The following is a 24,863-nucleotide window of genomic DNA, read 5'->3' as shown; positions in this document are numbered from 1 at the left end:
TAACTAAAGGCACTTCCTTCCCTTCCTGACTAGTTTTTGAGGATCATCTGTGGGGCTGCCTAAGCCAGGTTTCTCCTTGCACATTAAGGACTCCTCTCAGCCTAGGAATGTGCTTTTGGGTGCTGCTTCTGTTACCATAAACAAGCTCAGCTTGAGAGAACCCAGCACAGCCTAGTTTATATGAGCAGGTGCACTGAAATTGAGCAAGTAAGGAAAACGTGTCAGCAGGAAAATTAAGAGAGGAGCAGTGCAGAGGGCTTTAAAGAAACAATCACCCCTTGCTTTATACTCATTGTCTCCTGCAGACATGAGAGCTGGAAGTCTCATGAAGAGGTCCAATGGTGATTGAGACATTAACTTCGAGGTCCAGTGTCTACTGGAATCCTTTAAGTTGCCTGGAATCCCATGACCCCTCCAAGCCAATCTTTCCATCAGCTCTCTGTATACAGCATCATTAGCAGCTTGTAACAGCTCATGACCTCAGGAAATTTACTACTTAGAGCACTGACAGATAATAACAATGCAGAAGGGAATTTGGGCAGAAATCTCAGCTTTCTAGACTTTTTTTGCAGGATAGTGTTAGTTTTGATCAGTCAGCTCTAATTTGGAAGCCAAGAAAGAGCTGACTCAGTGAACAAACTAAGTGGTGATTTTGCACAGCAACCCAATGATGACAATGATGATGTTGTGGTAACCTGTGTACAGCTACTGTGCATCACTGGGAGAGAAAGAAGAGCCCTGCAATATATAGCTGTGATTGCTAATAGACCAGTAGCTTTCCTGTTGTCAGAGCCCTAAGGGAGGTTTTGAACCATTGCTGGAGCTAGGAGGTGGCAGAAAAAGGCAGTGTCAGCTGAGTTCTCTAAGCTCTCTGCAAAGGTGAATCAGACCATTATCCCTGTTTTGCACATCTCTGTGTGCTTGGCCCAAAGTGACTTACCCCAAATGAGAACCCCTCAACATGTCCAGCCTATGTTTTCCAGTTCCCAGCCCATCACTCATCTAGCTACAGCAACAGATCCCTGGAAGACTTCAGTCCCTGACCTCTAAAGTGGCAGTGACTAAATCCCATAAAGAGCACAAGAGCTGAGACAATTTTCCAGCTGCTGGCTGTTACCTAAACAAATTCTAGAGAACACTGTTCTCACAAACAGGACAGGAAGGCAGTGCTGCTGCAGGGCCAGGATGTATCAATTGCATGGGTGGGTGCATGTGGCTGCCAGCCACAGCAGAGAAAATAATTACACAGAAATAACTCTGATAGGAGGAAGCAGATTACCTGAGCATTTGCTAGCAAGCTGCATAAGGGTGTTGCAGAATCACAGAAGGGTTTGGGTTGGAAGTGACCTCAAACACCAATTCATTCCAAGTCCCTGCCATGGGCAAGGACACCTTCCACTGGAGCAGGACAATCCATGGCTTGAACACAGCCAGGGATGGGGCATCCATGGCTTCACAGGGTCTGTAAGACCCCAGTGCCAGAGTCTCAGCACCCCTGCAGTCAAGAATCAGATCAATTAATGGCATTCACTAAAGTCAGCTACACTGGGCTGGTGGGGAGCAAGGAAGAAGAGGCAGCCACTGAGGCTGGATGGAAGCACAAGGACAAGTCAGACAGATTTACAAGGAATTTGAAGTAGGAACTTCTCAGCATAAGGCAGAGGTTGCGACAAAATACACAAATATCACACAGAATCAATACAGATCGAAAAGTGTGCCAGCTTTACAAAGCACCTCCTTATTTCCAAGAGGATCATTAAGAAAAAAAAAGAAGAAAAAAGTGCAATTATTGACTGCAGTTAACACAGCTGAAAGTGTGTTTTATGTCTGGAGCTGAAGTCACCACATGACTTCATGTCTGAAGTGAGCGAATGGAAAAGCACACGTGGGGAAGATGGCTCGGGCTCGGGGCTCGCTGCTTCCCCGCTGCCCGCCAGGGGGCCCCCGCGCTCAATCCCACCGCGGGGAATCCTGTCCTGCCGGGACGTTTGGGGTTCCTTCCTTCCTTCCTTCCATCCATCCATCCATCCATCCATCCATCCATCCATCCATCCATCCATCCATCCATCCATCCATCCATCCATCCATCCATCCATCCATCCATCCATCCATCCATCCATCCATCCATCCATCCATCCATCCATCCATCCATCCATCCATCCATCCATCCATCCATCCATCCATCCATCCATCCATCCCCCCACCCCTGCTGCCCAACCATCCCACAGCACCCACTGACACCTCCCAGCTTCTCAGCAGGCTGAAACCCAGCGGGTAGTGACACATCTCTGGGGCTTTGTGCACGTAATCCCACACCGACCATTCCCAGGCAGGCTGAACAGACAATGAATCCATGATTTTTCTGCGGGGTCACAACATCTGTACATGCCTGAGACGTGTTCACGTGGGCCAAGCACATCTCTGCTTCTCCAAGGCTGCGAGCACGGGTGGGGTATCAGATTTCCCGGGATGGATTTGAGCCTTACAAACCCACACACGAGAATGCCAGTGGTTACAAAGCCTGGACTGTAAGTTACTGGTGGGTCATTATGGAGGGATGTGTCTGTGTGGCTCAGCTCCAACATCAACAGAGGGAAGAGCTCTGCCTGTTGAGTCACCAGCAGCATTTCCTTCCAGCCCTTGGGTTTCCTGACAGGTCCCCTCTGAGTTACTGCCCAGACCCACAGTGGCTGAGCTCATGGAAGCTGCTGAGCTCACAGCCCCAGGGAACAGGGCTCCAGGCCCCCACAGCCAGGAGAGCTGTGGTGCTTCAAGGACATGGTGCCTCACCAGCCTCTTTATTACAGCCAGTGAACTGAATACCAACAACATCCCAGTCCAGCCACCACAGAAGCTTCAGAGGTACCCTGCCATCACCAAACAAGGGCTGCAGGAATCACACAAGAGCTTTAGTGCCCCATCCCTTTGGTTATCCACGAGTCCCAAACTTCACAGCCCAAGAGTACCTGTGTAGGAACGAAGTCAGCATTTCCTCTGCAGGAAAATAATTTGGCTAATGAGAGACTGTTAAATGGGAGGAAGAAGTTTCTGATCAGAGATCAGATCTCATCAAAGATGGCAGAATTCACATTATCACAGGGGCAATGAATACACAGGCATTTTTATTTTACCTTCACAGTGTGCAAAGTTACCTGAATTCTTCTACACTTAGTTATTTTCTGCTATTTCCTATACACTTTTCATTCACTTTCTAATTTGTCCTACTGCTTCTTTCTGGTTTTCTTCTTTTTCTAGTCCTTTCTCAGTTCCACGTTTAGTTCTGTTTCTTCTATTGTCCCCATCCCTTCCAACAGAGGTGAACAGTGAACATGTGCTGATTTGTCTGCTCCATGCAATTCCCCACTATAATTTTCACTCAACAGATTTGTTAGCCCCATAAAACAGTCACTGAAAAGTTTCCAACAATAAGAAGGACTTGGGGCTCTACAAACCTCACCTCACTGGCTCAGGTGCCAGACAACATGAACAAGCTAAAGCAACTGGTTTGATGGAGACCAGAGGGTATCTGCCAGGGTTCTGCAGTAAAGCATCTGCTCCACTGCCTGTGGGCTTTGCTGTGCTACTGCAGCAGCACCTTCACATCTCTACCAGAGCACAGTAATTCCCCAGGTCTGTAGAATGTCTGAAGACATTTCTGAAGACCAGATAAGAGGAAGATGAAAAAATCAGCTTCAGAACTGCGTGTATCTCTGAAACAATAAATGTTTTGAGTGATCAGCATTTCTAGGCAGTGAAACAAATGAGCGTTTCCATTCCCGGGGGAAGTGGGAAGCAAGCAAACTCCATTCCTCTGTTCTGCAGCGAACAGGAAATCGGAGTGATTGATGGCAGCAGTAGGGAAATGCACATTCAGCTTATATTTCCAATGTAAATGACTTGCCACCTCACCCCTCTGCTTCCTGTTCCTTCACGTAGCCCCCACACTCTGGCTGGTAGTTGCAGTATGTGTGAATCAGGGAGGAAAAAGGAAACAGGGCTTATTAGACTGCTTCCCCCTACCCCAATTTAAATGAGAAAGATAACATCCTAAATCCAAGGGCAAACAGCTGTTCAGGTCTGAGCTGGTTTTGCCCACAGACCCAGGGTGGTGACACAGGGACAGACTGAGGAATCCTGCAGCGTAGTTGCCAGACCTCGTCTGTGCCAGGTGCACAAGGCCCTGCTTACAGAAGATCTCCTTGCATTACAGAGGTCAAAGAAGAAGGCAGAGAGGCTTTTTAGGATGCTGCACAGCATCTGTGGGACCTGTGCATTCACAGGGATGCTGAGACACAGTGAAGGCAGGGCAAGAGAAGGAAGGGAGGAATGCAGGAACATCGTGGTGGGAGGCGTGTCCTGCTCTTTCCCAGGCAGCTGATGAGAGGTGCTTATTTTTACAAAGCAGGCTCTGAGATCTTAAAGAACCAATGTTGTCGTGGTGCCCTAAACCAATGAGTATGTGACCTACCCGTTCCCACTCTGTCCCTTGACCTTTTCCCATAGCATTCTCCAAAAGCATCACATGAAAAATAGCCCTTCTCAGCTCTCCAGAGGCTTTGGAGACAGCATCAAAGCTCTGTGCTTATAAACAATTCCAGCTAGGCCAAAATACCATTCCAGCGTCAGGGGTCCCAGGATTTCTAAGCCTGTCACAAGGAGCTGGAGGGAGAGGGGGCAGGGGAGAGGCAGCTTGTGCTGCCAAGGGAAGGAGGAAGCGAGGGCCAGGCAGCTGGAGTGGGAGCTGAGCTCCAGGAGAGCCCTGTGGACTGAGACAAGATCTGCACACACATTTGAGGCTACGCAGGATCCTTTTGCCTTTTTGCTTATTACAAAAACAGCTCTCTTAGCACAGGCTGAAGGATCTTTTACCTCATTGATCCTACAACCTAATCTTCTTTTCCCCCTTCTCTCACCTTGCTCATCCACTAACACTCCAGCATCCATTCTGGAGAGGAATTTACAGGCCAGGTCAAGACAGAGAACTCAGACTGCAGAGGGGCAGTCCCTGAACATCAAGACTAGTTACCTGTTAACTCTTCGGGCTTTGAATAGCAGCTGTCCAACAAATACCGACAGGAATTCCTGTCAGCTCCCTCTGGTGTCTCACGCCATCCTTGGCACACTCCTACCTTTTGCTGAGGAAACTTCAACTGTTCCCAGTTTTTGTGTTTCCTGATAGTTCCAGTTCTAACTGCCCTTGCAATAGCTGTACACACTCCTTAAACACCTTCTAAAAAGCAAAGGCCACAAAAGATGCTCCATAATTGAGACGTTTTCTCAACCATCATCCTATACCTGTGACTTCCATTTTGCCTGTATTTGTTCCTCCACAGAATATTAAGAGCTGCAAGGCACCCAACAAGGATCCTCAAGTCACACTCTTCAGTGAATGGCCCATACAGGGTGCAAACCCACAACCTTGGTGTTATTAGCACCATGCTCTAACCAAGTGAGCTGATGATCTCAGGGGTTTTGTCTTCCTGTTCCTGCCACAGACTACAGGCAATGCCTTCAGCTGGGCAACCCAGCAAAGGCTGTTCAAGGACTAATTACAGTTCACTGTCCCTTGTTTCAGTGCACTACTTTTGGCCATGAAAAGGGAGGCAAAAAAGAGGTAAGTTTGTAGCCATCTACCGGCACATGACCACCTCACTCACCTGCACCTGTAGCTTTGCCAGTCCAGTGTGGGTCACTCCCCAGTATAACCCAGCAGCCAAGGAAAACCATTTCTGTGTCTGGGTACGTGGGCTGGTGGTGGTGGCAGCCAAGCAGGTTTGTGTTTGGGTCTCTCTTACGTGGCAATAGGGACACTGCCCTCTTGCAGGGCAATAATTTCAGTCCCAACAAGGAAACTGGATAATTACAGAGAAAAGCAGCAGGCACTTCAATCATTCCTACTGTGTCAGGTCTTTTAAAATGTCATTGAAAAGAAATGGTGGGATAATGAATGCCTTGACTCACTTTCAAAGCACCTGGCAGGATAGACAGGAGGAAGCAACAAGGTTAAGAGGGCTCCATCATCCTTCCTGGTTCCTGGGGACTGACCCTAGAGGATGGGAGATGTGGGACAGGATGGTGTGATCATAGGGTGGCATAAAAATAGCAATACAGTCATGTGAGTTCTATTGCAGTAGATGTCTTCAGTTTAAGAGCAAACAGCCTGACTTTATTCTGGTTGATCTTGTTCATTATGTATTTTAGTTGTGGCCCTTCTTCACCATTTTCCCTTTTATACAACATCAGAAAAGCTTTAACTCATGACTTTGTTTCATTCCACTGACATAACTGCTTAAATATCCTTCCTGATGTTTTGACATATATCACTTGGACAGACATTTAGAAATTTAAACCGTGGAAACTGTAGGACATTTTAAAGAATTAGAAAATATGTGGACAATTCTTCTGTTATTTTAACAATATGAAGACTCAACACTTGTGTAAGTCAGCCAGCAAATGCAGGGAAATATGTGCTTACCTGGCACAAATATTAAACTGAGCACACAGATTCTTAGAGCCACACATTTACTACACACCCTGCACACATACAGTAACCCCCACATTCACAAAAACATATTTACAGCACATAAGGCAGGCACAGATTATTTTCAGTGCAAAGCACCTTTTTCTATAGGCAACAGAGCACATGTACCAAGGGAGCACACATACACTGAGCATGCAGACAAAACATCCATTCATTCCATGTAACAGATTTATGTCCACCAAATGAAGAATTGCACCTGTATATCCATTTAGAATAAATTTGACATTGCAAATGCACAATTGCCATGAAAGGAAATAATACATCTGATGCACTCCAAAAACCACCCTTAATTGTTCAGCCCAGAAAACAGGAAAACAGAACAATCAGATGAAATGGCACACACACAGGCACAGTTTGTGCACAGAATGTGCACTGGAGAAAGCACACCACCATAAACAAACACAGAATTCCCAGAAGATTTCTCCAGACACTTATGTTGTGCTCAAATGCACATAGGCAGATCCTTAACCATAGACTCACCTGCACAAATTTGTATCAGAAGAACAAAAGCCCATTGCACATAAAGAGGAGTCAAAAATGCACACTTTAGAAATGAGGAATGCACTACACAAATACCCAGCTCATGTATATAAGTGTTATATATGTGCTCCACAGAAAATAATTCCTAAGTCTCAAATGCAGGCTGCAGTTAATAATCCTGCATTTCACCCTGCAGTTCAGAGCACAGCACACACAGCAGTGGGGCCGAGGCCACAGCTGGCCCCACACAGGTTCAATGCCTACAGTTCATGTGTAGAATTGCATCTTTTCCCAGAGAAAGCACCTGCACTGCTCCTGTAACTCCCCAGAGCCATCCTTGAATTACATATGCTACTGTGTCTGAACTGCCCTGTTGCAGCCAAAATCCACTTAGAGATTCATTGGCAATTCTCCCATTTTTCTCCCATTTTCTCCCCATCTAGGAGACCCAAGAATTCGATGTTATGGAGGGTAAACTACTGCAACCCTCACATGGGCATTTCAATTAATGTGCCCTCTTACCTTACTACCTCTACAGCTGCAGTGGAGGGCAGCTACTGGCTCCACTACAGCACCAGGCACAACCTGAGCAACAAAGCAGCTGCTGGAGGGGGAGGATAAAGGCATTTTATTCCCTTTTATTGCCCAGATAAGACCTCTGATAATTTTGCAGTCAGACTATCGAGTAGCTGAACAGAAACAAATGCACCTAATCAAACGCATCAGTGGGCAATGCCAGAGCAGGCAGCCAGGCATGTCTCTGGCATAAATCAAAGGCAGGAGGCAGAACTCTGCTGCCTGCCCCAGGCCTACAGCAGCCTTCTGCCCCAGAGAGGGAAGCACACACACCAAACCCTCCTGTCCCACAGCTTCTGTCCACTCCAGGCTAATGGGAAACCCCACTGACCCATGGGGAGACACACTCTGGCTTGCAGCTTAAACATTAGACTCAGCTTCAGCTGCTCCACATTCCAAACCTACCCCAGCCATGGACACACAAAGAAATTCTGTGGTGGGTGATTCATTTCTTCTGTTGCACATTGTTTAAAAGCACCCAGCCTAACCCCATCATAAAGGTTTAGAAACAGCAAGGCACATCGACAGCACGTTTGCTTCTGCTTCCAGAAATGTGCATTTCCCTCTGCTGTGATGAAACCTAGACTTGCTTAGATATAGCTGTCCATGTTTAGTGAAACAAAATGCCTTCCACATCTCTCCTTTGGTCCTTTGTCAGGGAAATAGGAATCAGCCCTGCTCCCTTAGCTCTGCCAGAAGTTGCAGTCTCTGTAAATGCTATAAACTTGCTCAGTACCCCACATGGAGAAGGATCCTGTCCTGCTATCACAGCCCAGCCTGATGGCACAGCCCGAGACAGACACAACCTGGGCTCTGCCTTGTCCCTCCCAAACCAAGCAAAGGCTGTGGAAACCCACAAAAATGGGGAGTATCTTTTTCTCCAGGTACTCTATGCGGTAAGCAGAACAAACCAAAAGAAAAACAAAACAAATCAGGGGAGACTAATGAATAAAAATAACAGACTCTTTGCTTTTCTCCTTGTAATTTCCCCACCCCAGACAGCTGTAATGTGGAAAGTATTGAAATTTAAATCACACCTCAGCCTAACCTCAGCTGACAGGCTGCCAATGCAATAATCTCAGCCTGGCTATCTTCTCTCAGGGAGAACGACAAACCAACTAAAGCAAAGTGATAAATTTTCAATTTTATTTTAAAATATACCAGATGGGAGATTTTATTGGAGTCATAAATATGTCAAAAGCAATGTTGGCATATGATTGGAGATTGCCCCCACCAAGGGAGCAGCTCTCCTTGTTTAGAAGTGCCATCAAATTCTTAATAAGAGGCTCCAGTTACACTGCAGCAAAAGAGTCCCTATATTAAGCCAATTGAATGTCGATTTGCTAGATGTCTTTTTTTTTCTCTTCTCTGCCAGCTTCAGCTTCTTAAACAGGAGAAATGAGGGTGCTGAGGTCAGATCTAAGCATCACCAGTTTGAGTTCTCATTTTGTTGTTGGAAAATGGCTGAAAAGTATTTGATTTCTCACCAGTATTTGAAAACAGAATTTCATGTCAGTCAATGAAGCTTCCTTTGATTTCCTAGAATCCCAACCAGCAGGTGTCAACCAAGTTCAGCCTCAGATTTAAAGCAAATCGAATTCAAGCCCTTAATCCTAGCCATGGGTCAAACTCAAATTACGGAAATAGCGTTTGGCCTCGGTCCCAAAATTTCATGTGAGCTAAAGCCAGTTCTAAATCCCACCAGCCAATTCCAGAAATATGAGCTGCCTTTTGTAGCCTCTGCACCTCTCCTCCTTCTACCACTGGTGCTGCGACAGATCACAGCAGTCTAACAGGAAGTATTCTCATATTTATGCCTTTTCATCATTTCAAAGGTTTTATGGACTGGCTCTACCAGCTTTGTCTCTGAGCATGATTCCCACCTTCCAGCTTACTCAGGAAATCCTCATATTCTTACACCAATAAATTCAAGCCAACCAACTCTAGCACCCCTCAGAATTCAGCTCACTGAAACTTTGACACTGAAAACTTAATGCAAAGCAAGTGAAAAATACCAGTAATCTGTTATTTTATGGTTTTTTCATATAAATGCTTTGCAGATTTAATCTTTTAGCCACAAAACTGTAAAAAGGGGATAGAGAATTACAAAGACAGCCAACACATAAAACATTACAAAATAATATCCTGCAGTTAGAGAGAATCTAAAGTATCAGCACCACAGAGGGCAAGGCAAGAAGGAAATGTAAGCAAAAAGTGACATAATTTTGCATAGGTTAGAGGTCTGTGGTCATTTTAGACATTACTTATTCCTCACAGTCAAAGGAATGCTAGATGCTCTTTCAGTATTCTCTCTAACAGATTGATCATTTGCTGTAGAAGGCTTTTAAAAAACTTTGTGAACATAAAACACCATCAGGTACATTTATCACAAAATATCATCCTCCTACCCACAGCCTCCAGTTCTGGACATGCCATTCATTGGTCTTGAAGCAGCAGATGCATCAAGACAAGCTGAAGCTTTTAGCAGTTTTTTAATCTGAAGGAGCAGATTGAAATAGAAGAATCATACCCATCAGTCTTTCAGCTTAAAATATTTTGACTTAATGTACTACACAGCGAGGCTGGCATTCCTCTGGCTTCTGCAGTGTTTTCGATGGGGACTTGTACAATTCATCATTGATTGGCACAAGGTCAGGGAAAGTGGTGAAGTACAAAACAGCTGGGAAAGAATTCAGCTCGCATTGTAACGCTTTCAATAAAACAGAAACCCATGCTGGGGCTGTGAAACAGGATGGCCTGGCTCTACTCTCCCACCCTCAGGAGGACTCACTGAGAAAGTAGAATTGGCCAATTCCAACCACATTTGAAACCGTAATTTCCCAAGGTTTTGTCTAACAAGCACTGATAACGATGGAAGAGCTGGACAAAGCTGAATTGAGGAGCACTGCTGCCTTCACAGGTTAAAAGGTCTGTGAGGCCATTTCCATCACAGAACCTGTGCAACTATTTGGGGCACTAATGCTTCTCAGGGTGCTCTAATGGGTGATGTACAATAGCACAGGCAAGCTGTAAGTCCTCCAGGACAGAGACTGCAGCTGACTGCATGGCTGTGCAATATTTTAGCACAATTGAGCTTCAGCTCTAATAGCAGCCTCTAAGTGTTACTGTGCTACAACAATGGGCAGTGATAACTCAGATAATAAAAATAACATAATGCATCAGGAGTATCTATGGCATAATTACAAGGTTTATTCAAAGCACCTAATCAAATTGTTCAGCAACTTAGCATAAACACGGACATAAGAGGCAGATACTCCTAGATGAAGGAGCAAATTATGATTAGTGCAGGTATAATTGCCTTGGAACTCCCCACACTTTCAGTCAGGCCAAGGACTAACAACAGCATGTTCAGGCAAGCACATATTTCTCCTGTTGGAAGATAAGCCCCAAACACTTGCTCAAGAGCAGTCTGAAAATGCAGGGGTCTGTGAATACTACACCTCTGAGCCCAGGAGGACCTGACCTCAGGCAGCTTGGTTAGCTTCAGACTTACTTGAGATGTCTTTAGGGCATTCTCTAGTCAAAATGGTGGACTAGTGAAGTCTATTTAATTATCTGAATAAACTTCACTATTTAATAAATCACTTAACAAAAGAGTGAACTCATTTAGGTTAACCTACCTGGCAAACAAGTAATGTCCAGGCAGCTAGGAATGTTACTTCTCCAGGTTCCTCAGTTCCCAGTCCTTCCAGTAATGGGCAAACCTGCTGTCTCACTAGAAAGCTGTCCCATCAAATCATTGCTGCACACAGTAACTACAAGGGTCTCAGAAGCTTTTCCTGTACTCTCACATTTGGCAGCCACATGATGTCAGTCCATAGAGAAGACCCTAATATAATCTCAAGAATATAAAATGCTGACATTCAACATCACAGGATCCTATCTAGAACAGGATACCCTCCTTTCCAACACACCTCTGAACACCTTCCAGTGCTGTCAGATGTCACACAAACTCCCTTGTGCTCCTGCTGTATGTCTCTACACCTTCAGGAAAAATCCAAGCATTGATTCACATGTAGAGTAGGAGGCCTGAAAGCACACAGCCACCTTTATATGAAGCAGCAGCACCAGGAACAACCCACAGGGTAGGGGAATCAGCAAAAAAACCCTCTGCAACCAGGTCAGCTCTCATAGTCCTGCCAGGACCTCTCCTTTTTCTTTCCCTGATCCTCTTCCCATCCTAGCATCACACCAGGACCTGGACACATGAGCAGATACAGGCTCCCCTCTGATGCAGCAGCTACCTTATAAACTGTGTAACAAATTTAAATGGCTTTATGACAGTGATAACACCATCATCTGTAGTGTTCATGGGTTAATAAATTGTGTCCATGAATGAACATGTGCTGACTCACTAACTAAGCTGAAAACGCTGTTTGTCTCCTTTGCAGTACCCTGAAAAGCAGTGTCCCTCCTCTGCCAGGGAATTCATTTTCCCTGCTTTGGACAGGGGAGAGGGAGGGAATTACTTCCTCTTGCTGGCTTCCCGAATTAGTAAAGCCCTGGAGGTTATTTAAATGGGAACTTCAAAGGAGGTGTATGATGGGCTGTTTACTGCTGGAGGAGGCTCATTTTACACTCAGATTTAAAAGCCTCTCTGACTCAGAGGCAAACAGCATCACTTACAGGCTTCCAGCCTCTCAGATACAGCCAACTCATGTGCAGGGGGCCAGCAGGAATGGGGCAGAGAAAGGATTCTTTTTTTTTTTTAATGTTGGACTGGGAAGGTTTTCAGGCTCGGTGGGGAGTGATGGGGAATGGTTCTCCATGGATAGAGCCTAAATGCTCCAAATGGGGACTAAGAAGCTGTTTGGTCTTTAGGACAGTAAGGGAAGGGAATTATGAAAAGTGATTGTGAAGCACACAGACAGTTATAGAGGGAAAAAAATCAGAGATTCTCATGTACTGAGCCTCCTGCACACTTACCCACCATGTCTTCTCATCAGGTCTTGAGGCTACTGTGTATGAGTGCAATTGGCTCCTTCCATCACTCTTCCTGGGGATGGCTGGGGATCAGGCAATGACTTACCTTGAGAAGCCTTATTAAGCAAATTCACCAATACAGAAGATTAAAAGAAAAAACCCTGCTCCTGGCACTTGGAGTGGAAGCTGCATTTGTGATGTGTCTTTGTTTTCCTAAGCACTGATTTCTCAGTCTGACAATAGGGTGGATTTGGAAAGGAGATGAGGTTTAGAGATAAAGTAATTCTCCCCCCCCCACCACCAGATTAGATCCAGGCAGCACAATGAGCAGTCCATGTCATATCAAGGCAGCTTAACTGCACCCTTTCACAGTTCCACTTAGCTCTGGCCACTGAGAACCTACCACACATGTGAAATTTAATTGCTTCATTTTAATCATGTTTGTAAGTGTGGAGTTTGGGGTTTTATTCCTGGAAGCAGAGAAAATCTCCTCACCTCCATCTGTTTAGGCAACCATGCACATGGAAGAAGCAGGCAAGATCAAAGAAACCATCTCCCTGGAGAACTTGTAAGCAGAATTTGTAAATACAGGAGCTTCTGTAGTTGGGCATATGAACTTGCCCCTAAAACTCATGCTGGTCAAACCACAGAACTATGAATTTTCAACTAAATCTATGATTTTTTTTTTCCTTTTTTTCCCGTGGGCATAACTAAAATGGAACCTTCAGAGAAAAAGCCATTTTGACAAATTTTCTGACAAATTCTCCCTAATACTGCCTACAGCAGGAAGCAGCAAGATTAGCATGGTAGAAATATCACCTTGTGGGAGAAATAAGCACCAGGTAATGCCAGCACTTACATATGGTTGACTATAACTGCTCCAAGCATATTTCAACTTCTGTCTCCATCAGGCTGGGAAATTATTGCATCTATATTCATCTGATACAAAGAAAGTGGGCCCTTGGAAGGACTTTTTTTCTCCTCTGAAAAATAAAAAAAGGTTGCTTTAATTAGAATCTACCAGCTAAAAGCCTGTTTTTGGAGCAATTGCATCAATTTTGTTCCATTAGCCACTATATGAAGCCGGATCAGGAAATAACTTGATATGTAGTTGAAAAAAGAAAGTAAATGAGAACAGAACAACAAAACCCACAGCCTAGAAGCAATCAAGCACCCAAGAGTATTGGAGGGGTCGAGGAATGCATCCCCTTATTTATGTATTTCACTTCTTTTCCCTTGATGGCAATGCACAGGAAAGCAGAGGAGTGCCAGCCATGGAAAATGGGCTCAGAAGGTCATGAACCACAGCACTGCAAGCACTGGAGAAATCCATCCATCCCAGCTGATCCCTGCAGCTCCCAAGCAGCCACTCCAAATGCCCCACATCTATGTGACAGATGTGTTTGCTCTCTGCCAACTTCACCAAGAACTTTCTGTACTGAGAGCACTGCCTGGACTGCTTTAGTCTCTTGAGGCAAAACTGCATTATCAGTTCCACCTGCACCTCCACCAATTACAGTCAATGTATTCAAGGGTGCACAGATCAAACTTCTGCCCAAGTTTTAGATTATTCAGGCTTGCATGTGACAATGGCTGTGCCTTCAAAGTGTTCTGAAAGAAAGTAGCTGGAGGGCACGGACATGTTAAACAAGGGACTGTTTTTGCAAAAACTTTCTGCCAGTTTATTCAGACAGATGGGAAGGCTGTCCTCTGTGAAAGGCCCTGTTCTAGGAGCTCAGAGATGAAAAACAAAATGTAAATTCAACAAGTGAATATTCATAAGATGAAAACTTCACAAGACTATTTTATATTTAGAAGCCTTTGCTTGAGAACATACCTCCCAACACCAGACATTCAAACTAATGAACCATCCAGACTGACAGTACCCCTGAACCTTCTCATCACACCAGCTCAGCAAATTACATCTCTTGGGAGATCCAGAGTTGACAGGAACCTTTCCCTCTAGGGCAGCAACCTAGCCAGCTCTAGATCTACCAGTGAAGCCCAAATCTGATCTGTTCTCTTCTTCAAACATCAGGCTGGGCTAATAAAGCAAGATTTCTTCAGCTGAGGCAGCTCTCAGTGCTCTTCCCTCCCCAGTCAAACCCCTGGGGTCAGCCTGTCATTTGTTCTAAAAAAAAACAAACAAAAAAACAACAAAAAAAACCCCCAAAAAACCAAAACCAAACAAAAACCAGTAGAAACACATTTCACACTGACTCAAGTGAGGAACAAGACTGAAATTCTGGAGAAATTAAGTAGCTCATGAAGAGAAAATATAGATTGTGGAGACTGGTTAGGACCCTGAGAAACAAATTTTTTGCAATGGTTATTATTTACCATATATATATATATATATATATATATATATATATATATATATATATATATATATATATATATACTATATATACTACTGTCTGTAGACATCAAACTAGACAGGGCTTATTAGTGTGCTAAATAACCACCTTTTAAACTGATACAGTTCAATAATGTAAGACTATATGGCCACAGATTTTTATACTGTTTTTTATACTTTTATTAACATATCCATGCCAAAATTAAGAATTTTGACATAAATATATGTCTAGGCAGACTACACTATTATGGTTAAGGATGGGGAAATCACATTTCCATTATATTGATAATTTCGGGTGAAGTGAACAAGCTCAGGCAGGAGGTTATTTCTGCCTCCTGCACTCAGTCTTGTCATTCATTTTCTCTTATCCACTATTCTTTCCTGATACATTTTCTGACTACTCTGTCATGCAAACAAAAACAGGGCTGTTTTCAGAAAGCTACACAAGACCTTTGCCACCTCCTTGTATAGATACCAGTTCCACTCGTGTTCTTAAAGGTCAGAGCTTGAGAAAGAATAATGAAACTAAGATTCAACTGCAAGATTTGCACTCTTTCAGGCAGTACAGCTCAACCAGAAAAAAAGATATCAGAAGTCTACTACAAATAATAATTAAAAAGCCAACAAGACATTACTATTTCCAACCTCAAATCCTCTTAATTATATCCAAAACTATCAGTGGAGGTAGGTGAATTAACAGAACAAAGCCTATAGATTCCTATTCAGTTCACATTGGTAGTTCCTGGTCACACAGGCTAAGACAGCCCCTTTTTCAGGCAGCTCTAAATGGATGATGTTTACTCTTTCCATTTGCACAATGAAGAACTGAAGCAAACCAAAACCAGCCCACTGCCCAAGAACTCTGTCTCTATCAGTTCTTTTAACATCATCATCATCACTGAAGTGAGTATCTTTCACTAATATGTTGACTGAAGCATGAAGCAGAAATAGAATCTGTCACACACAGAGAGCTTGGAAAACAAACCCAGACCCTCTGGCTCCAGGCTCAGTCCTACCACCCCACCCTGAGAACCCCTCATTGCATTTACCCATGCTAGTGAAATACTGGATTGAGAGAAATTGCTAGTGGAGAACTTGGGAATCCAACTGAAATTTCCTATCATAAAGAAAAAGTAGCAGCAGTGACAGAAAGTAGCAGAAGTGTTTCTTTAAGTGACAGGACTGACATTTTGGTGATGTGAAGCCCTCTCACTGCTAGGATTTTGAAGTGCTGATATTTTATCATCAAATTGGAACCCAGCTAGTAAGTATCAATAACATGAGAAGCTCAGCAGAGAAACAGTGACCCCATTATATGTGAAAGAGCACTGCTATTTTAGCTGAAGAAACATATGCTTTGTCAGCCTGGTAATGCATTGCAGGAGTTCCACTTGGATTTTCCTTAGGAAGAACCCCCACGCAGATTCCTCTGCAAAGCTGCAGGATTACAGACACTGGATAAGTCTAGGAAATGCTGGAGACACAGTTTCAGCTTCCATATGGACTGATAATCCATAACCACATATACAACTGCTGAAGACTGCAGATGAAATCCTGACTCCAGCAAAATCAATAATTAAATCTTCAATAATTTCATGAGGGCCAAAAACTTTCTACTGAAGCTTTGGCTTTAGAAAACAGTTGATCTAATTGTGAAGTGTTTCCCACTAGATAAATAAGTCAAAACCACACAACAACAAACTGAACTGAGACAAACCAATCTGATATTTCATATTAGTTCAGGCCAAAGCTGTGCTTCAGGAGAGTTTGAAGAAGTTACTGCAGCCTGTTCTCCAAAACACCAGGCACAAGTGACATTGTGTCTCACACTACACACATACTGCCCAGTAATTTAACATCCAAATGCTTTTCAATGTTCATTAAACTGTTGTCTGTGCTTTTATCACACAGGAGTTGGAAGACCACCTGTAAGAGGACTGAACAATTGAGCTTTGTGTCCTAAGGCATCAATGCTGATCTACACCATCCTTCCTCACAAAATTGCCCCATGTGACAGAAGTCTTTATAAAAGTCTGTCATTCTGCACAGTTTGCCCACTTTAAGATGATTTTTTATCTTTGTCTTTGATTTTTCCCCTTTGTTCTGTTAGTGCTTCAGCATTAGAGGAAGCCATTTCTTTAACATTATAAATGTCTTGGACTGTAATTCACTTTAGGTTCTGCTGCAGTATCACTGAACTCAACTACCAAACAGCCTCATTTGTAAATTCAGAATCCATTACTCTTATGCTTGCCTGTACTGCCAAGAACATTTGACGCAGACTTGGGAACAGATGCAGTGCCTATGGATCTGTTCCCTCAAAGAAGGAAGATAACCCCCAAACTCAAAGCAGGACTACCAGGAAAATACATGCAAGAGATGTGATGAAGAAAACAGAAACACCAGAATAAGGAAAGCATGTCCAGACATCATTGCCAAGCTCACCAGGTATGGTACAGAGCATACCTTCACTTCATCTGGCTTCAAATTGCTCCTTTTGCAGGCAATAAAATTACTGCAGAAATCCCAGGGAATAAACTGAGTTAACACCCCATTAAATACAACAGACTTCCAACCCAAGGTAAGGACGTGCCCAGATTAAGCTACCCCTGCACAAACTGGCCCATGGGTAACATACATCACTTCTGCTGACTTATGGTCTGAAAGAAAGAAAGAAAAGAAAAAGCTGAGATGAATTTCTACAAGGTAAGAAAGGATTTGTTCTTTGAAGCACGCTTAAACAGCACAATGTATTCTTCCATAAACATTCTTTCTACAGTTGAATGCACACCCCAAGGGAGAAAGCCTGGAATTTGTTATTTTACATATTTTCTTTTATCAGTAATGTGATCTTGCCCCTCTCCCAAATTAAGCAGCCTTGATTTTATCCCTTCAGCTTTTGTCAGTGTCTGGCTTGGAAACTGGTACCAGAGAGAAGAGCACTGTTGCTGGGTTGATTTGTTGCCCCCTCTTCTCAAAAGACAAGATAATTTAAAATACTCATTTCCATAATTTTGCCTTTTCTAAAGACTTCAATTGCAGTAGCTGTGAGCCCCTTCTAAATCCACTGGAGAGTGACATTCCAGTGACATTCATAAAAAAGACTTTATTAAAAATAAAAAAAAAAATCTTTCTTGGTGGAGCCACCTAAGTCAATTTTAGCTGGTTTTACGCTGAAACAGCTCAGCACAAAGGAAGAGGGCAAGAAAGGGAAAGAAAGGCAGGACAGGAAAACATACAGATAAGGGCAGCAGCATGAAGCCAGGAGTTATATTTTGATTGTCATGTATTTACTGACAGCTCTAGGTGCTGAAAAGGAGATAATTCTCTACAGTCTGTGCTCCCACATCAATTCAGTGTGCAGTTTCACAAAACCGGGAGCCAAGATGCAAGCAGGATACCTCCAGAAAGGAGCTCCTGCTTCTCTTCCTCTCCTCTCTGATCCTCTTGCTCACTTCACAAAAACCCGGGTGCTTGCCAGACTTCTACAGGAGCTCAGCCAGTTCACAAAACACAGAAAACTTTCTGCAACAACCAAAAGCTGTGTATTTTTTTCGCATTTTGATGCACTAGTGAAACTCAGGGCTGGGCAGGGCTGCTCCTGGCTGGAGTAAGACCATAGAGAAGCAGCTCCCACCTTGCTGTACACCCCAGAGCTGGTGGGGCTGATGAGGTGTGAAGCTGTTGCAGGCTTCCAGAACAAAAACCAGCTCTGCAAAGACACGGTGCTGTGTAAATACCAACAGCTGCAAAGCTTCCATTCCATGCATTTCTGTATTCACAGCTCCTGCAAGCTCCAAGTCAGCTGTGCTGACTTTGCCAGCCAGAAATCTTTATCACATCCAGTCCTTGATGGCAGAACGATGACCTCAAAGACAAGCTAACTCAGGTCATGTTTTCTATGCTGCTCTCCTTGTAACACAGGAATACTTGCTGTACCACTTCCCCCCTGACCAGCTCTCAAACAGTGGTAGGAAAAGAATAATGTATCTGCATGAAACAAAGATATGAATTTATTAAAAAAAAAAAAAACAGACACCAAAGCCCTAAGAAACTGCCATCTGCTTAGAACAAAACCAGGGAACTGACTTAAATTTTCACATGCAGAAGCTCTGGCCTCACTGCCAGGCTTTCTCATTCTGAGCTACCAGGATGGATCATCAGAGGGCACTGCTCCCCCCAGAAGGAAAATGTTTAAGTGGATAAAGATTTCAGATATCTGGAAATGTACATTTACTACATAACTGTGAAGCCCTGAAAGTAGGGTGCAGCTGGAATTTCATTTTCACATTTGCTACTTTTCCTCCTCAAAAGCACTTCAAGAATGTATGGAATTTGCAGGTCTGAATTCAAACTTACTGAGGCTGAAAACTCAACCATTTCTCTATTGGCAGTAAGTGAACATTAACCTCAAGAATAAAGGCAAATTCTATTCTTGTATCCTCCTCTTCTGTCCTTACCCTACAAAGTCCTTTCACAGACTTTTTAATGGAGTGAAGATGGAAGGCAATTCTTGCCACCTTCATCAAAAAAAAAAAAAAGAAAAAAAAAAAAGATTGTAAACAGAACTGGTCCATGTGCACTTACACATCCCTGAGCCACTCATCATTACTGCCAGTAAGTAAAAGGAAATTTAGACCCTTCCTCCTGCACACCGAGCTCACCCACGTGCCTGAAAGCCACATAGCACTGTACAGCAATTACTCCTCCTAGAGGAGCAGATGCTTTGCTTGGGTAGAAGTGATTTAAGAGAACTGAAATCTTTGGATGACAGTGTCAACACTCTCCATAGCCAGTTGTTAAACACAAGGAATGCAGTCTGTGTTCTGCTGCATGTACAACATTCATCCTAGATTAATTTTCCAGAGCTTTTCACTCTCCTGGACTCAGCCATCCTGCTGGCCTGCACTTTTGATAAACTTCCTGCTAATCTGCCCCCAGACCAAACAATTTACTTCTCTTCCTCCAATATTCAAGACACAAAACCAGCATATGCAGGAATTTGAAGTGTTACTGAGGAAAAGAAACTTCCTCTGAGAAGCATCAAAATACTGATACAGTTGTTAACACCCATTTTGAAAGGTGAGGGGTTGAAGCAGTGCATTCAGAGGCCTCGAATTTCAGCTGGGGATTTCTTTGCAAGTGTCTTGGGCTTAAGCAGTATTTCAAATAAATTAGATGAGGGAATTCTCTCTTGATTAACACTAGAGCAGATTTAATAAAACTAGAACTGCAGATATGAGATAGAAAGAGAAATCCCACTGGGCTATTGCTTCAAAACAAAAACTAGAACTCTCTCTCTGACTTCCAGCCAGTCAGGTATTCAGTGGATGTAACATTGTTCCACTCAATTCAAGGAAACCAGATGGTATCTAGCAGCCAAGGATTTGGACAGGCAGAACTCTTTTTCATTAAGTGTTTAGAAACCAAATTTCTAAGCAAAAAGATCACATAAACTTCAATGCAGAGACATATTTCTAGGGAAAAGTGAGAATGCCTTTTGCCTTCCAGAGCATGCATGACCATTCAGTAAACAGAATATATAGTATTTAACAACTTTAGGAGAGGAGCCATTTCATCAGCAGGAAAAGACAGCACACACCCTTACAATTACTTTACATCTTAGAATAACTTGCCTTTTTACATCTTCAGACACACAAACCATTAGTGTTTGCACAGTAAATAGCAAAAAGTCCCAAATCTCCACAGTATAAGAATTACAGGTTAATTAACAAAACCCATAAATCAGTTTGTGTACATGCTATGCCTTGTGTTACATAATGGATGTGGATACTTCACCACACACTGAAATGGTACAGTTCATAGAAAATCCAGAGGTTTTGCAATGAAGATAGCAAATAATAACTATATTTTTTAAAAAACTGAAGTTTAAAAAAACCTCAGTGCTATCAGCAATGAAGGATAAAGAAGCAGCAAAACTGTTCAGGGCTCACAAGCAGAAAGATTCTATGGTAAAAGTAAAGGAGAGGCATCAATGTACTGAATGACTCTGAATGATTCAACTGAAATGAAGCAGAAGGTTCGAAAGACCCAATTGCAGATTCCAAATGAATTCACATTCCACATTATCAACAGGAACCTGGCTGAGCAAAGAGGAAGTGATCTCTTCCTCTTAAGAGCCCGAAGGCCTCAGGTCCCCCCAGCTTCCCTTAGATGGTAATTAATCAGCAGCCCAATTGCCCAGGTGCAGAGTAAACAGGGAGAACAAACAGGAACAAACAGAGGAAGTATTACACTGCACTGTCTCAAATTGAGCATGATTTACCATCTGCTCCTGGTGCCACAACCAGGAGCACAGGTCACAAAGGAATGAGGTTTTGCTCTTGTTATGAACTCACTGCTGCTTTGCTCTTACTCTTTCCTCAGGGTGTGCACCTGTCTTGCTGCTCCTGTGTCCAGCTCTAAACCAGACAGTGGCACATGGCTAATTCTCCTACACAGGTTTTCCCTACATTCCTTCTACTTTTAGGATCTTTACCATTACGCAATTAATGTTTTTAAAAAAATCTCCAAAGCATTCTAAATCTCAATAAAGTCTGTCCCACAAAGAAGACAGTACCAAGCCTATTGCTACAGACAGACCAGGCATCCATCTGGCAACCAAAATAATGTGACCACAAAAGTAACAAAGACACAGCTGCTCACAGCACTGTGGCCTCAGAAAGAGCATCAGTAGAGGTAGAAGTCATCCAAACTCCTCCACAGAGCACCCACACCATGTACAAACATCAGGAAGCTACAGTTTGCTCCATTCTCAGCCAGCAGGTAGCTAAGAGAGGATAAAAATCTAGTAGGGGAAAAGAAAGTCAAGTGAGGAGCAGCACTGAGGATAGAGAAGGTTCTTGAAGAAAATCATTATGATGGTGGGAAATTAGAGAGGATAAAGGAAGACAAGGATGTAACCAAAGGGTTGAGTGAGAGACATGACATTTTTAATTAGTCAAGCTGGGGAAGGGCCCTGACAACTCTTTAGCTAGAACCAAAGATTCTGAAGCTGTCACCACCATAAGTAATAACCTAAATTCCTTTAGCTTTTCAGAGGAAGACACTTAGGACAGAGAGGTGGAAGAGGCACATTTCCATTCAAAGGCTAATGTTGCCAAAATCACTGACAAGAGATCAATGTAGTAATAGCTCTTTCATGAAAATGCAGTTAAAACTGAATCAGAATGGATTCAACGTTGAACAATTTTAATGAAGCAGTGTCAAACAAGCACATCAACATCTTAAAAACCAAGGAGCTCCAAAGTTTAATTACAAAAACATTGTACAGAAAAATTGGCATTTAAACAATTCCAAACACGTTAATCCAGCAAATGGATTCTGCTTTCATATATTTCTCTTAACATTTCTTTAAGTGACAAAAGCATTTTATTCTGCTCTTCTCCTTGACACCCACTTCATTTTTTTTTAATCAGTCAACACTGAAAACTGTAAACTGAAGTGACACTCTGAAAACACTGGAAAGACAAAATCCATTTTTATAGGGTTAATCAACATAAATAAGAAGCTTCTTAATGAGACAAAACATCATCTGTCACACCATCAGTGAGCAAGACCTCAGTTTTCCCCCAGATGCTTCAAGATGGATAATCCACCCCGCCTCCTTCCTTGTGTGAAAATGCAAGAGATTTGTCAGCCCCCAGCTAATAATATCACCTTGGATTTCCTTATCCCACAACACTTGCATGCTTCTCAGTAGAGATGGATGAGCAGGGTCCACAAGCAGATTTCTGTAAGCAGGGCAGCCCAAAGCCATCTGACCTTACTGATGAATTGGATATGATACAGCCTGGAACTGCATCCTATATAACATGGAATTTCTGGAATCTTTATGGAATACAACTCCAGGTATTAGGTAGGATGCCACAGACAGAACTTCAGGAATTTGTAAATCAGTTTTGGCTGTGTAGTGCATTTTGGCCACTTCAACAGAGTCAAACATGACCAGTTCTAAAAAACCAAGACACATACAGGAGATGAAGGTGTAGGTGCTTCTTCTGGAGGCATTAACAACCCCTTGGATTTACAACATTCATTACAGAACCCACTAAAAAGTCCATGGCAGCATCAGATGGTCTCATCCACATTAAGGAGAGTGGAAGTCAGTGCAGCAAACTGAGGTTCCTTTTTGTGAAATCTTGAAAGCAGAACAGGTAACAAGAGAAAGGAGTTTTCCCCCCTGAAGGAAGACTTGATTCCCTTGGAAATCCTTGCTACTTGGCTACAGCAATAACCCCAGAAGTAAGCTGAGACCTGGCATACAAGGTGCTGACCCGAAGATGGCTCCAGGCCAGCATGAAGTCCATGTGCACAATGCAGGAAAAGAAAAAAACTGCTTTTTAATCTTCAAAATATTTGTCATGGGTACATTAAAGTGATGCTGACAGCAACACACAGAGAATCCTAACACGTCTTAAGCAGGAGCAAAGAGATTGTCACGGGGGAACAAGAGCATTTCAACCACCTCCATAAAGCCCAGAGATGCCCAAAGAGTGCTGAGCCAAAGTCAGAATGAACAATTTGACAGGAAGCAAAGAGCAGTGAAAGTTTTGCATAAGGCAGTGCAGACAGTGGGTGCCCCAGCTCTGCCAGGAGGAATGGTGTGGCTCAGCAAGATCAGACTCAAACATGCAGAGCTCTATTCAGTGCAAGGGAAAGGCCATTTAGGTCAGATGAACTTAAAATGCTGAATGCTATGGGCTCTATGGGCAGTACTTGAACTGAACAAAAGGTGAGAGCAAAAAACAAGCTGTGATGCTGAGCTCTGTAGGCTGCTATGTGGATCTAGTTACTAATAACCTTTTCTGCTCTAATAATTCATGCAAAAATGAATGTGCTGCTTCCAGACACATTGCTTCCCAGCACAGCAATTTCAGGAGGGCAGTGAGGGGAAAAAAAATGCAATCCCTGTGCCCATGTCTCTTTTTATAGAAAACTGCTTTCCCCATGAGATCATTCTCCCAAAAACAAGGAAATAACATTAAATTAGACTGAACAATATATCACAGAAAGGGTAAGCTTTGTGGGTTTAGTCTAAACCAAAGAATCCCATTTTCCCTGCTGAGGAGAACTAATGTTTCACTTTCTACCGTGATTTCCACTGATCTTTGTGACAGTAAAATGCTCCAGCAAAGGTTTTCAAGAGATAACAGGAGACCTCCACAGAAGAGCAGGATGCAATATGCAAGAGAGGTGCTTGAAGAGAGGAGAGAGAGGAAGTCTGTCTCATAGTACAATCAAGTGACAAAGCACCAACCACAGCCAGTCTCTAGCAGGGAGCAAACTCACATTATAGGAACTGCAGGGTAACAAAAGAAACAGGATTCTGCTTAAGAAAAGCTCCAATAAACATAGCAGGAGGCACAGGACAAGACAGTGCACCAAGGAAAGCTCCCTGTTAGAACAGAGAACACCAGCGCTGCCACCCAGTACTGCGAGAACCAGGGAACAAGATCAAAAGAAGAGAACTAAAGTGAAGGAAGGTAACCCCACAGAATAAACACAAAAACAAAATAAAAGACACTAGAAGACATCAGGCAATAGAACACATCCAAGTTATTACTACAACGTATACGCTGACTCCATTTCACAAGGTGAGATTTCATCTCCACAGTCAGCCAGTCCACAGAATACAGGCACCCTCACACCCAGCAAAATCCATAAAAAAAGTCGATTGCACAAAAGTTGCATGCTCTTAAATGTTCACACAGAGGACAGTTCCAAGTGTTTAGTGGGCGGTGTCCGTGGCTTCTTAAGATCTCTGAATGCATTGATCTGTTTGTCTCCCTGACAGAACACACAGGCAGGACCCAAACCTGCCATCCTGCCTCCCACCCCAGGCTTTCCCTCATGGCTTCTTATTCCACACTGGCCAAAAAAATTTTGTAAAGCTTCCCTGGGTCACGAGACCTGCAGATGAAACAGAAAAATAAGGGTTAG

General features: G+C 43.3%; 1 protein-coding gene across 8 annotated transcripts in view; it reads right to left on the bottom strand.

Annotated features, from left to right (window-relative positions):
• HMG20A (high mobility group 20A) overlaps nt 1-24,863 on the bottom strand; it is a 169,726-nt gene that overhangs the window by 109,907 nt on the left and 34,956 nt on the right. For 7 of the 8 annotated variants that reach the window (XM_079318427.1, XM_079318426.1, XM_079318424.1 and 4 more), the window contains one exon: nt 22,096-24,833. The exons of the other annotated variant lie outside the window; for it this stretch is intronic. The gene's annotated coding sequence lies outside the window, so the exon portion shown is untranslated. Of the gene's footprint in view, nt 1-22,095; nt 24,834-24,863 lie in introns of those variants that run through there. 8 annotated transcript variants of the gene reach the window in all.

Source organism: Erithacus rubecula (genome assembly GCF_903797595.1).
Source record: "Erithacus rubecula genome assembly, chromosome: 14".
NCBI lineage: Eukaryota > Metazoa > Chordata > Aves > Passeriformes > Muscicapidae > Erithacus > Erithacus rubecula.
Note: the sequence above shows the minus strand (reverse complement) of the source record. Positions and strands in the feature narration are given on the sequence as shown.